The sequence below is a fragment of the Scylla paramamosain genome, chromosome 5 (genome assembly GCF_035594125.1).
Source record: "Scylla paramamosain isolate STU-SP2022 chromosome 5, ASM3559412v1, whole genome shotgun sequence".
Lineage (NCBI taxonomy): Eukaryota > Metazoa > Arthropoda > Malacostraca > Decapoda > Portunidae > Scylla > Scylla paramamosain.
The window spans coordinates 1,827,431-1,839,930 of NC_087155.1; the positions used below are offsets into that span (position 1 = coordinate 1,827,431).

The window sequence follows — 12,500 nt, forward strand, 5'->3', positions numbered from 1 at the left end:
AGAAAGACCATCACCACCACCAGCAGCAGAGGAAGAAGTAGATGGACCATCACCAGCAGCAGCAGCAGCAGCAGCAGAGGAAGAAGAAGGATCACCACCACCAGCAGCAGCAGAGGAAGAAGGACTATCACAACCACCATCAGAAGCAGCAGAGGAAGAAGAAGAAGGACCACCACCACCAGCAGCAGAGCAAGAAGAAGGACCAGCACCACCAGCAGCAGCAGAGAAAGAAGAAAAAGGACCATCACCACCACCAACAGCAGCAGAGGAAGAAGTAGATGGATCACCACCACCACCACCACCAGCAGAGGAAGAAGAAGATGGATCACCACCAGCAGCAGCAGAGGAAGAAGGACCATCACCACCAAAAGCAGCAGCAGAGGAAGAAGTAGATGGATCACCATCACCAACAGTAGCAGAAGGATCACCATCACCACCAGCAGCAGCAGAGGAAGAAGAAGGACCACCACCACCACCACCACCACCAGCAGAGGAAGAAGAAGAAGCAGCACCAGCAGCAGCAGCAGCAGAGGAAGAAGGAGGAGGACTATCACCACCATCAGCAGCAGCAGAGGAAGAAGAAGGACCACCAGCAGCAGAGCAAGAAGGACCACCACCACCAGCAGCAGCAGCAGAGGAAGAAGTAGATGGATCACTACCACCACCACCACCACCACCACCGGCAGAGGAAGAAGAAGAAGGATCACCATCACCACCAGCAGCAGAAGCATCACCATCACCACCAGCATCAGCAGAGGAAGAAGAAGGACCACCACCACCACCACCACCACCACCACCACCACCAGAGAAAGAAGAAGGACCACCATCACTAACAGCAGCAGAAGGATCACCACCAGCAGAGGAAAAAGGATCACCATCACTACCAGAAGCAGCAGAGGAAGAAGAAGGACCACCAGCAGCAGCAGAGGAGAAAAGACCACCACCACTAGCAGGGGAAGAAGAAGGACCAGCAGCAGCAACAGCAGCAGCAGCAGCAGGAGAAGGACCACAAACAGAAGGAAGAAGCAGCAGCAGCACCACCACCGAACTGATCCTGACAACTTCAAGCACCACCAAACTGACTGATTCAAGCAGGTTAAGGATTGGATAGGATAGGATAGAATAGGATTGTATAGGATATAGTTGTCAGGGTCAGGAGGAGGAGAAAGAAGAACCAGCACCACCACCACCAGAAGAAGAAGAAGAAGAAGCATCACCATCATCAGAGGAAGAAGCACCACCACTGGCAAAGAGAAGAAGCAAGAAGAAGCAGCACCACCAGCAGCAGCAGAAGAAGGACCACCACCACCAGCAGCAGAAGAAGAAGTAGGACCATCACCACCACCAGCAGCAGCAGAGGAAGAAGAAGGACCATCACCACCACCAGCAGGAGCAGAGGAAGAAGAAGGACCACCACCACCAGCAGCAGAAGAAGAAGTAGGACCATCACCACCACCAGCAGCAGCAGAGGAAGAAGAAGGACCATCACCACCACCAGCAGCAGCAGAGGAAGAAGAAGGACCATCACCACCACCAGCAGCAGCAGAGGAAGAAGAAGGACCATCACCACCACCAGCAGCAGCAGAGGAAGAAGGACCATCACCATCACCAGCAGCAGCAGCAGCAGCAGCAGAGGAAGAAGAAGGATCACCACCACCAGCAGCAGCAGAGGAAGAAGGACTATCACAACCACCATCAGAAGCAGCAGAGGAAGAAGAAGAAGGACCACCACCACCAGCAGCAGAGCAAGAAGAAGGACCACCAGCAGCAGCAGCAGCAGAGGAAGAAGAAAAAGGACCATCACCACCACCAACAGCAGCAGAGGAAGAAGTAGATGGATCACCACCACCACCACCACCACTACCAGCAGAAGAAGGAGAAGGATCACCATCACCACCAGCAATAGAAGGATCACCATCACCACTAGCAGAAGCAGAGGAAGAAGAAGGACCACCACCACCACCATCAGCATCATCAGAGGAAGAAGCACCACCAGCAAAAAGAAGAAGCAAGAAGAAGGAGCACCACCAGCAGAAGAAGAAGAAGAAGAAGGAGAACAACCACCACTAGAAGCAGAGGAAGAAGAAGAACCACCACCAGCAGAGGAAGGCGAAGAAGCACCACCACCAGAAGGAAGAAGCAGCAGCAGCACCACCGAACTGACCCTGACAACTTCAAGCACCACCAAACTGACTGACACAAGCAGGTTAAGGATAGGATAGGATAGGATAGAATACAATAGGATAGGATAGGATAGGATAGGATAGGATAGGATAGGATAGGATAAGATAGGATATGGTTAGTTAGGTGGTCCATGTAGTTGTCAGGGTCAGAAGGAGGAGGAAGAAGTAGCAGCACCAGCAACAGAGGAAGAAGAAGAAGGACCACCACCAGCAAAGGAAGAAGAAGGACCACCACCAACAGAGGAAGAAAAGAAGAAGGAGGACCACCACCACCACCACCACCACTACAGGAGAGGAAGAAAAGAAGCAGCATAACCACCAGCATTAGAAGCAGAAACATCACCGAACTGACCCTGACAACTTCAAGCACCACCAAACTAACTGACTCAAACATAGGATAGGATAGGACAGGGTTAGTTAGGTGGTCCATGGATCATAAGGAGGACCAGCAGCAGCAGCAGCAGCAGCAGTAGAGGAAAAAGAAGGACCACCAGCAGCAACAGCAGAGGAAGAAGCACCACCACCACCATCAGAGGAAGCAGCAGCACCACCACCGTCAGAGGAAGAAGAAGCGGCGCAATCATAGGAAGAAGCAGCATCACCACCATCATAGGAAGAAGAAAAAGAAGCAACTCTACCAGCATCAGCAGAGGAAGAAACAGCACCACCACAACCACCACCATCAGAGAAAGAAGCACCAGCACCACCACCACCACCATCAGAGGAAGAAGCAGCAGCACCACCACCATTAGAGAAAGAGAATGTATTAAAAATAGCTTACATTGTATTAATAATTGCTATCATTGACATGGGGGGGAGCATTTAAGATTAGATGGGATGATGGTACTGCCATCCAAAAAAAAGGTGAGATTGTTCATTACATTCCTTTTTTCTTTTTCATGTTCTGGGTTCAAACTTTATCTATTTATTTATTTATTTTATTTATTTTTTAATAAAAATGACTTCATTTTGGTTTATAATTTCCATGTCTCGTGTACTCGTGAAGCTGGAGGTCAAAGCAACAAAAATTTTTTTGATAAAGATTGCTTCGGGAACGCCATCAAGCTCCCATTCATAAACTCCATTTAACTTATAAGTCGGCATTATTTGCGTCTTTATCATTATTTCTTCTGGCCTTCCAATGCGGCAGGAGTGCATGATAAGACGGCCGTATTGTTGGTGTCCAGAAGAGTTTCCTTCACACACGTCATGTGTGTGAAGGAAAAAAAAAAACATTCTTAAATTAAGGTTATTTGCTTTTTAATAATTATTAATTCAATTCCTCCATCTATCAACTCGACACAATCTTCCAGACAACTATCCCCTCTTCTTCAATGACACTCAACTGTCCCCCTCTTCTACACTGAACATCCTCGGTCTGTCCTTTACTTATAATCTGAACTGGAAACTTCACATCTCATCTCTAGCTAAAACAGCTTCTATGAAGTTAGGTGTTCTGAGACGTCTCCGCCAGTTTTTCTCACCCCCCCAGCTGCTAACTCTGTACAAGGGCCTTATCCGTCCATGTATGGAGTATGCTTCACATGTCTGGGGGGGTTCCACTCATACTGCTGTTCTAGACAGGGTGGAATCAAAAGCTTTTCGTCTCATCAACTCCTCTCCTCTAACTGACTGTCTTCAGCCTCTCTCTCACCGCCGCAATGTTGCATCTCTAGCTGTCTTCTACCGCTATTTTCATGCTAACTGCTCTTCTGATCTTGCTAACTGCATGCCTCCCCTCCTTCCGCGGCCTCGCTGCACAAGACTTTCTTCTTTCTCTCACTCCTATTCTGTCCACCTCTCTAACGCAAGAGTTAACCAGTATTCTCAATCATTCATCCCTTTCTCTGGTAAACTCTGGAACTCCTTGCCTGCTTCTGTATTTCCACCTTCCTATGACTTGAATTCCTTCAAGAGGGAGGTTTCAAGACACTTATCCACCAATTTTTGACCACTGCTTTGACCCTTTTAGGGACTGGCATTTCAGTGGGCATTTTTTTTTATTAGATTTTTGTTGCCCTTGGCCAGTATCCTTCCTACATAAAAAAAAAAAAAAAAAAAAAAAAAAAAACACATTTAAGTCACAAAGAAAACCCAAGCTTGCTTGCTTGCTAGGCTTAATCACAAGGCTGGGTCATAAGTCGTAAGTAATGGCATTGGGGCTTTGGACAAAATATAAGACTGTCAGCATTCATGTGGATGATCATGTCTGGAAACCGTACCTTCGCCTAAATCTACTATCTGTAAGATGTTTATATTAATACTTAAACGTAATGCTAAGATATTAGTGCAGAGTAGAAATTAGTGATGACATGACAGGGGAGGCTGACTCACAGTGGCAGGTAGTTCCACAATGCAGCCACCTTCACACCACATGAAGACTTATGAGGTGGATTCAAGGGATGACCATGGGCAGCTGTCACAATGCCATGTAACCATTAGGCTGATACATAACCTGCTACCTGAATAACCCAGTACACTACCAGTGACACAAACCTCAGATACATCATGATCTCATCACACAAAGTAAGGAGGAACTTCCGAGTCTGCAAAAGTTACCTCACCTCTCAGGATCCTTAGGAAGGCAAATAAAGAACATGTCATTATTTCATTTGGAATTATTTAAACAGTAAATTGAGCATGATCGAATACCTATCTTGGCAACATATACTCGTATGTTAATATGAAGCTGCGTGAGTGGACAAATCGCTTCTCTCTCCACGTTCTTCAGTGCGGCGGCTGAGTCCTCTATCCCTATGGTTGCTTGGCGGTGCTGCCTTCGCGTGACGACCAGCTCGTCCATTGGAGTGGTTCGTCCTCCTAATATACAGAGTCCTTAGTTTTAGTATTGCACAAGGCATCTTAAACCCTCTCAGTACTTCCTGGTGACACGACTGGTGCACACTCGTGGTATTACCAACAACACTTGGCAAAAGGCCACAAATAGAACCTTGGAGCAATTAACACTTGTGGTGTAGTTGGAGGAGCACTGGACTTACGAGTCAGTCGCGCAGGATGTGGCACAACTGCGCAATTTCTTCATGTGAGTCTACATAACGAAACAAATGGTCATCACTGACGTACTGGATATTCTCTCTCTCTCTCTCTCTCTCTCTCTCTCTCTCTCTCTCTCTCTCTCTCTCTCTCTCTCTCTCTCTCTCTCTCTCCGTCTTAGAGCACAGCTAAGTTCATCTATCACAAATAACTCCATCCCGCCAGTCTTATCATGCACTTGTTATGGAGACTGACATATTTCATGCAGTTTCATGTCTGAAAGCACTTCTGCCACAATGGAATTAGTGTTGAAGGCCAGAAGAAATAATGATAAAGACGCAAATAATGGCGACTCATAAGTTGAATGGAGTTGATGAAAGGGAGCTTGATGGTGGTCCCGAAGCAACCCTTATCAAAAAGATCTTTGTCGCTGATCGTAAGGGACCTTTACGCTTTGAGCATTGCCCTTAAGCGATCTAAGGAATCTTTAGACCTTTAGACTTGTGACCATCCTGCCCCATGGGAGAAACTGTGGACCTTTCATTGTGCCCGGGGTGTTGTGTTTGCGACTCACATCTGTGTCTACGTATTCTGGGTTATGCATGTACTGTTCCAGGTGTAGGACTAGTCCGTTAAATCTTTCCTGGCTTCTATGACATCCCTGTCCGCCTCACCGTGTCTTGCAATACGTAAGCTACCTTTTCTTGTCCATCCAGTATGTGTTCTGCTTTGTCTGACTATTATATTCTGTTCTCTACGTACTTTTGTGATCTGTTCTGCTCTATCCATATGTGATCTGTTTTGTTCTGTCCATCTATGATTTGCTCTGTTCTGCTCTGTCCATCTGTTTTCTGTTCTGTTTCCTTAACTGTCCATCTAATGTCTGTCCTGTTCTATCTATGATCGGCCTTTATTAGCATTCAGGGCACTGCAAAGAATCGTTTGCATGGACACAAAAAAAGAACAGGAAGTTATTTTTATGAGTTTATCTTCTTCAGACGACAAAACTAATTAAAAAACCTTAGTACCTAAAAAATGTCTTAAAGGTTGCAAGTCATTATGGGAAAAAAACTGTCTGGCTGTGAAAGGATTAATCGTTAAAATGTCTTCAACCTCAGCCACTCCCTAATCACTGATGCTGTATTGTTATCTCTCATTAGTTATACAGAAAAGTTTCCCTTACATTTACTGTGGCGGTGATGCTGAACGAGTCTATCACAATGATAGACTGAATATGAATAGACTGATATTCACTGAGGGGATGGTGGCGAGCAAGTTTGCCTTTAGAAATTTAGCCAGTACTGTAGCGATCGTGACGGGAGTGTCTGCTATTAGAGAGTTTGCCAGCATTTACTCCAGTGACGGTGGAGAGAGTCTTCTTCGTCACCTCTATCATCCAATCTTTATACGCGGTCGCTGTTTCTCATGAGCCGCCACCACCTGCCTGTGTCGCTACCCTGTCAGTATCCAGACCCTTCTCCCTCATGTTCGCTGCTACACAATCTTTCCACCTTACCTTGTTTCTTCCTCTCTGTCTTTTCCTTGTACTATCATATCTAGAGCACCTTCTCATCGCTTTTTCCATCGCTCTTAATGACGTGTCCGTACAAACTTAGTCTTGCCTCTTGTGTCTTTCCTGAAGTCTGTTCAAAATTCACCTTAGCAACAGTAGCGAGCAAGTGTGAGGAGAAAGTTAGCCAATACTTTCCCTGGCAATAGTGGCTATGAAGTCTGTTATTAGAAAGTCAGCCAGTACTCACTCTGGCAATAGTGGCGGGCAAGTCCCTGTCATCCTCCTCAATAACCGTGATGCGCGGGGCGGGACGTACGAACTCAGGGGCGTTGTCATTGACGTCCCCGACCTGCACCACCAGCTGGGCGCGGGCTGCAGCTCCTCCTGCCTCCGCCGTGACCTCCAACTGGTGCTGGCGAGGCGATGAGGTGTGGTGAGGTGAGGAAAGGGAGGAGAGACGGAAGAGAGACCGAGAGACAGAGATGGCAGACAGACAGGCAGACACACAGATGAGGGACCATATATACGTACTCGTACATGCACACATGTACGTAAATACTGACATGCACAGATAGATATACAGACACATGAACGGATAGAAAATCACACACACACACACACACACACACACACACACACACACACATACTGGAAAAAAAATCATTTAAGCTGGAGAGAAAAAAAAGATAAAGCAAGAAAGCAAAGAAGACAAGATGGTTTGAAAAAGATTCTGACACAAAAACAAGTTTTGGAAAAGAAACACACACACACACACACACACACACACACATACACACACACACACACACACACACACACACAGAATGAAGACATGATAGTGAGAGAAACACAAGGCGGGGAAGAGAAGGAAAGAAGGAAAGGAGGAAAAGAAAATAATACTAAGAATAGACAATACTACAACATGAGACTAGCATATAGTTATTAGTGAAAGGGGGTGGTTAAACAGGGAGGGACATGTAGATAAACGGTCATTGGGAAGGGAAATAATGATAACAAAAAGAAAGAAAGCTGAGATGTTACGTGTAGAGATAAATGTGGCTACTGACAACACCACCATCTCCCTTGCACACGAACACCACCACCACCACCACACACCATCACCACACACCACTGCAAACTCCTCGCTTAACGCAGTAACGAAAACGGACTTGATAAACTGGTAATTAATTAGTCGTTGTAAAGTTCTGCGGTGAGGTAGAGCGAGTTGTGAGTATGGCAGTGTGGTGGTGCGGTGTAGTGTGGTACCCGCTTCGTACAAGTCCAGTTTCTGATCCGCAAATATTTATACCTGACTGATTAATTGCTTGATAGATTTAACGACACAACAAAAATTGATTTCAACAACTCCACTCTGGGCGAACTGCACTGATTCACCCCGCGTGGCGCCCCTACCTGGTGAGTGAGCTCGTGGTCCAGGGCGACGGCCAGCGTAACGGTGCCGGAGCGCTGGTCGATGGTGAAGAGGCCCCCAACGTTGCCGCCCGTGATGCTGTACTTGATCTCAGCGCCTGGCGAGAGAAAGCAGGTGGCGGTGAGGGGCGGGTATCAGCTGTAGTCTCAAGATCCTTTCACTGCTCTAATGCATTTACCCTCTACCCTAACCTCTGTGGACGCACGTTTTTAGTTCCACAGTCACTTCTGAAGGTTACACTGGCGAGAGAGAAGGCGGCAGTGAGCGTTGGGTAGAAGCTTTAGTCTTAAATACCGCTTTCACTGTTATTGGTCTCTTTCCCTAATCCCAAACCTCCCTGGAAACCTCTCTTTACTGCCACAGCCACCTCTGAACGTTATACTGGGTAAGGAGAGGATGCGGTGACACGGAGAGAAGGTGGCGGTGAGCGTTGGGTGGAGGCTGTAGTCTTAACATTTCACTGCTCCTTGGTACTTTCCTTACCGCTAAACCTCCTTGGAAACCTCTCCTTTAGTTTCATACCCACTGAACGTTGTAGTACTGGCTAGGCACTGGAAAGTCTATTTTTTTTTCTTTCTTGTCGGCTCAGTGCTGTGATTTGTGAAAGGGTTAAGAGGCGGTGAGTTTGAGCGGAAAGGAAAGACTGAGAAGGGAAGGAAGTGGTGGAGGAAAGATTGGAGGACTGGAGGCTTAAAGATATTCTGCAGAGGAGGAGCAGAATGAGAAAGAGGAGGAGGAAGTGGTGGGGACGGAAGGGGAAGAGGGAAGGTAAAAATTTATGGACAGAAGTAATATTGTGTGAACGGTGAGGAAGTAACATGACGAGACAGACAGACAAGGACACACACACACACACACACACACACACACACACACACACACACACACACACACACACACACACACACACCACGTGAAAGAACTGCTCTGTGACAAAGTGTATTCCCTTCCAAATGTTGCTGTTCACAATGTAATATCAGTCCTACGGTGGTGGTGGTGGTGGTGGGTGAAAGGATGGGCAGGTGGAGGAAGCCTTGTTCTTTTTGTATCCCGTTCCCCCCACACAAAGTTTACCAGTAGTAATGGGGAGTAGATAAGCATTCCTGGTTCAACAACAAAAGGACATAAGAGAAGCCGCAAGAATCCACCAGGCCTTCCAGTACACGTGGCAGCTCCTGTGTATGAAACTTGCCTACCTATTCCGATCTGTTACGTCCACCCATGTCTAATTTTTTTTTTTTTTAAATCTCCCTAATGACTCAACTCTACCAATCTGAACCTATTCTATTCACCTAACACTCTATCGGAGAACTAGTTTCTACATTGCACTCTTTTAAATCTAACTTTACCAAGCTTGAATCCGTTACTTCTTGCCTCTCTTGTTGTTGTTTCAGATTGTCCTCGTAGGGGCACGTGCCTTTTGTCTAGGAAATAGCCATTACATTAAAGACTTGGCATGGACAGACGGCATTCACAAATCAGTGGTCTCTCCAGGTAACGAGTTCATCACCAGAAAACACGCGGTACCGAAACCATTCAAACTTTAGCATGGCGAGGCGGAAGTCGTTCCATGTTTAAATCTATCTTTGTCAAGCTTGAACCACGTTATTTTTTACCCTGAGGATTTTGTTTGTCACCTCTGTTATATTTTTCACTTAAAGACTTCTGTCAGATCCCCTCTTCACCTACGTCTAAGGAGAGTGTGTTTCCAATATGTACACTCTTTCCCGTCGTGGCTGGTGGCAGGTGGGTGGTGGCTGGTGACTGCAGGGTGGTGGCTGGCTCTCACGCCTGGCCCGCCTCTTTCCAGCTCGGGGGGCAAATCCAGGGTGGTCCAGATTAGCGTCACGCCCTGGAACCTTTCTTTTATACATTACTGAGCCTGCTGCTGCTGCTGCTGCTGCTACTGCTGTTATCCTCCTTCTCGTACACCCTCCATTCACTCCAGCCTTTTTTTCAGTTTTCCTTATCTTTTTTCTCTTCCTTTTCCTCTTTTCGTGTTTTCTCTCGTTCATGTCGTCCTCGTCCTTTTTTTTTTCATAGATTTTGCTTTTCTGTTTCTTTCTCTCTTTTTTTCATCATTTTCTTGTTTTACCTCATCAGTTTCCTTTCTTTTATATATTTCTTTCATTTCTTTTCTTTTACACTTTCAATTCGAGGTGGAGTTTTGTTCTTTGTATATATATATATATATATATATATATATATATATATATATATATATATATATATATATATATATATATATATATATATATATATATATATATATATATATATATATATATATATATATATATATATATATATATATATATATATATATATATATATATATATATATATATATATATATATATATATATATATATATATATATATATATATATATATATATTCTCTTTACTGCGCTCTCGTCAAATTTTTGTTTCCTGATTCCATTATTTCTTCTCTCCATGGGTTTTTGGTTATGTTCCTCGTCTCCCTCCTTCCCCTCCTCTTCTTTCTCTTTTTCTTCCTCCTCCGCCTCCTGCTCCTCCCCCTGCTCCTCCTTCTCCTGCTGCATTATCCTATCTCTGCATCAAGTAGTTATCTATGATTAGTTCCCAAATGGCCACACAAGATCCTGAGTACTCTGCTGTTTGTTTGTCCTCCTCCTCCTCCTTCTCCTCCTCTTCCTCTTCCTTCTCCTCCTGCTCATCCACATCTTCTCTTGCTTCCTTCTCCACCTTTTATTCCTCCTCGACTTTCTTTACGTTTAATCTTCTTCTTCTTCTTCTTCTTCTTCTTCTTCTTCTTCTTCTTCTTCTTCTTCTTTCTCTTCCTCTTCCTCTTCCTCCTCCTCCTCCTCTTCCTTCTCCACCTCCTCTTCCTCCTTCTCCTCTTCATGTTACTCCTCTTTTACTTTTTTACTTTTTTTTCCTACTTCTTTCACTTCATCATCTTTTAGTTTCTGTTCTTTCCGCTTCCTCCTCCTCCTCCTAATCTTCCTCTTCGTAATCATCATCATCATCACCACCACCACCATCATCATCACCTTTTTTTCTTTCCTCTCCTCCTTTTCTTCCTCCCTGTCTCCATTACTTGCTCCTTCATTTCTCATTCCCTCTTCTAATCTTCCTCCTCCTCCTCCTCCTCCTCTTCTTCCTCCGTCTTGCAAGGACTTTAAGATTTGTTGGTGTTTGGCTTTCCTTTGTATTCCTTTGTACTCCTCCTCTTCCTCCTCCCCAGGCTACACTCTGCGTTAAGTCTGGCTAACTCCACACACTCGCCATGACGCCTTCACGCTCTCACCGCGATAGGTAACAGTAATCACAACGCTAAGAACAATGTATGAAATCTTTATAAGCACTTACAAGAAAAAGGGCGATGAAAAAAAAAACTAGATTTTGCAATTTCTGGTCCGTATAATGTTTTGGAGGCAGCTGTAGAGGAAGAGGAAATGTCTCAGAGTGCTTAATGGCTAAGGAAACATGTGCCACGGCTCGGCTGGCGGTGTAAATTCGAACAATGAACCATATTCTGAAAAACTTCTGCACCGCACCTCCACTACACTCGAAACATTATACTACTTGAAGTTATACGGGTTTTCAAGGGTGTTTTTCTGGTTCTAATGATAGGCTGATGAGATTTTTACATTATTAACAGCAGGAACACCCTTGAGAATACGGCTACTCATCTCTGCGGCCTTAAAAAATAATCGTGGTGAAAGAGGGAGCGTTTCTGAATACTGAGCTGTGGCTGCAGTAGTGTTGGAAGACTGTGTGCTTTGTCTAGAGTTGAGAAGCTGAATGAGAGTGAGTGGTATTGCTCCTTCCTTCCTCCTTTCTTGCTTTCCGTCCTTCCTCTTCATTTTCCTCTTTTACTCCTCTTATTCTTTCACGTATTTTCTTCTCTCTCATCTTTTTCTTTTTGTTTTATATAATATCTATTTGCATGTTTTTATTTTATCGTCATTTTCTTCCTACTACTTTTTCTTTTTCTCCTCCTCCTCCTCCTCATCAGCGTCATCGTCATTTTCTCATCCTTCCTCTTCTTCTTTTCCCACTTCCGTGATAGCATTCTTCTTGTGCTTTTCTTTCCTACTTCCATTATTTTCTTAATTTTTCATATTTACTTTTTTTTCCATTTTTTCTTGTGGGCAGACTCTCGTACTTTTGTTTTTTCCTTTTTTTTCTTTATATTTTCTTTTATTTTTATTTATTTTTATTTTTTTCTTCGCTTCACGTGGACGCCCGTGGACAGCTTCTCACAGCCAGACAGCATAACAGAGCAAGGTGGCTGGGGCGGACCGAGGTGTGGAATGAACAATTTTCCTCATTTCGGTACGGGTGGCTCAAGCTTCACTTCCCCATCTTTGCTCCTCCTACTTGCTTAT

At 44.9% G+C, this 12,500-nt stretch overlaps 1 long non-coding RNA gene across 1 annotated transcript in view; it reads right to left on the reverse strand.

Moving 5' to 3' along the window:
- Positions 1 to 4,876: 4,876 nt before the first annotated feature.
- Positions 4,877 to 12,500, reverse strand: part of LOC135100275 (uncharacterized) — a 47,981-nt gene continuing 40,357 nt past the window's right edge. Inside the window, exons 3-5 of the long non-coding RNA XR_010268565.1 lie at positions 8,104 to 8,219; positions 6,938 to 7,102; positions 4,877 to 5,003 (exon numbers count right to left, since the gene is read on the reverse strand). This is a non-coding gene — a long non-coding RNA (uncharacterized LOC135100275). The remainder of the gene's footprint in view (positions 5,004 to 6,937; positions 7,103 to 8,103; positions 8,220 to 12,500) is intronic.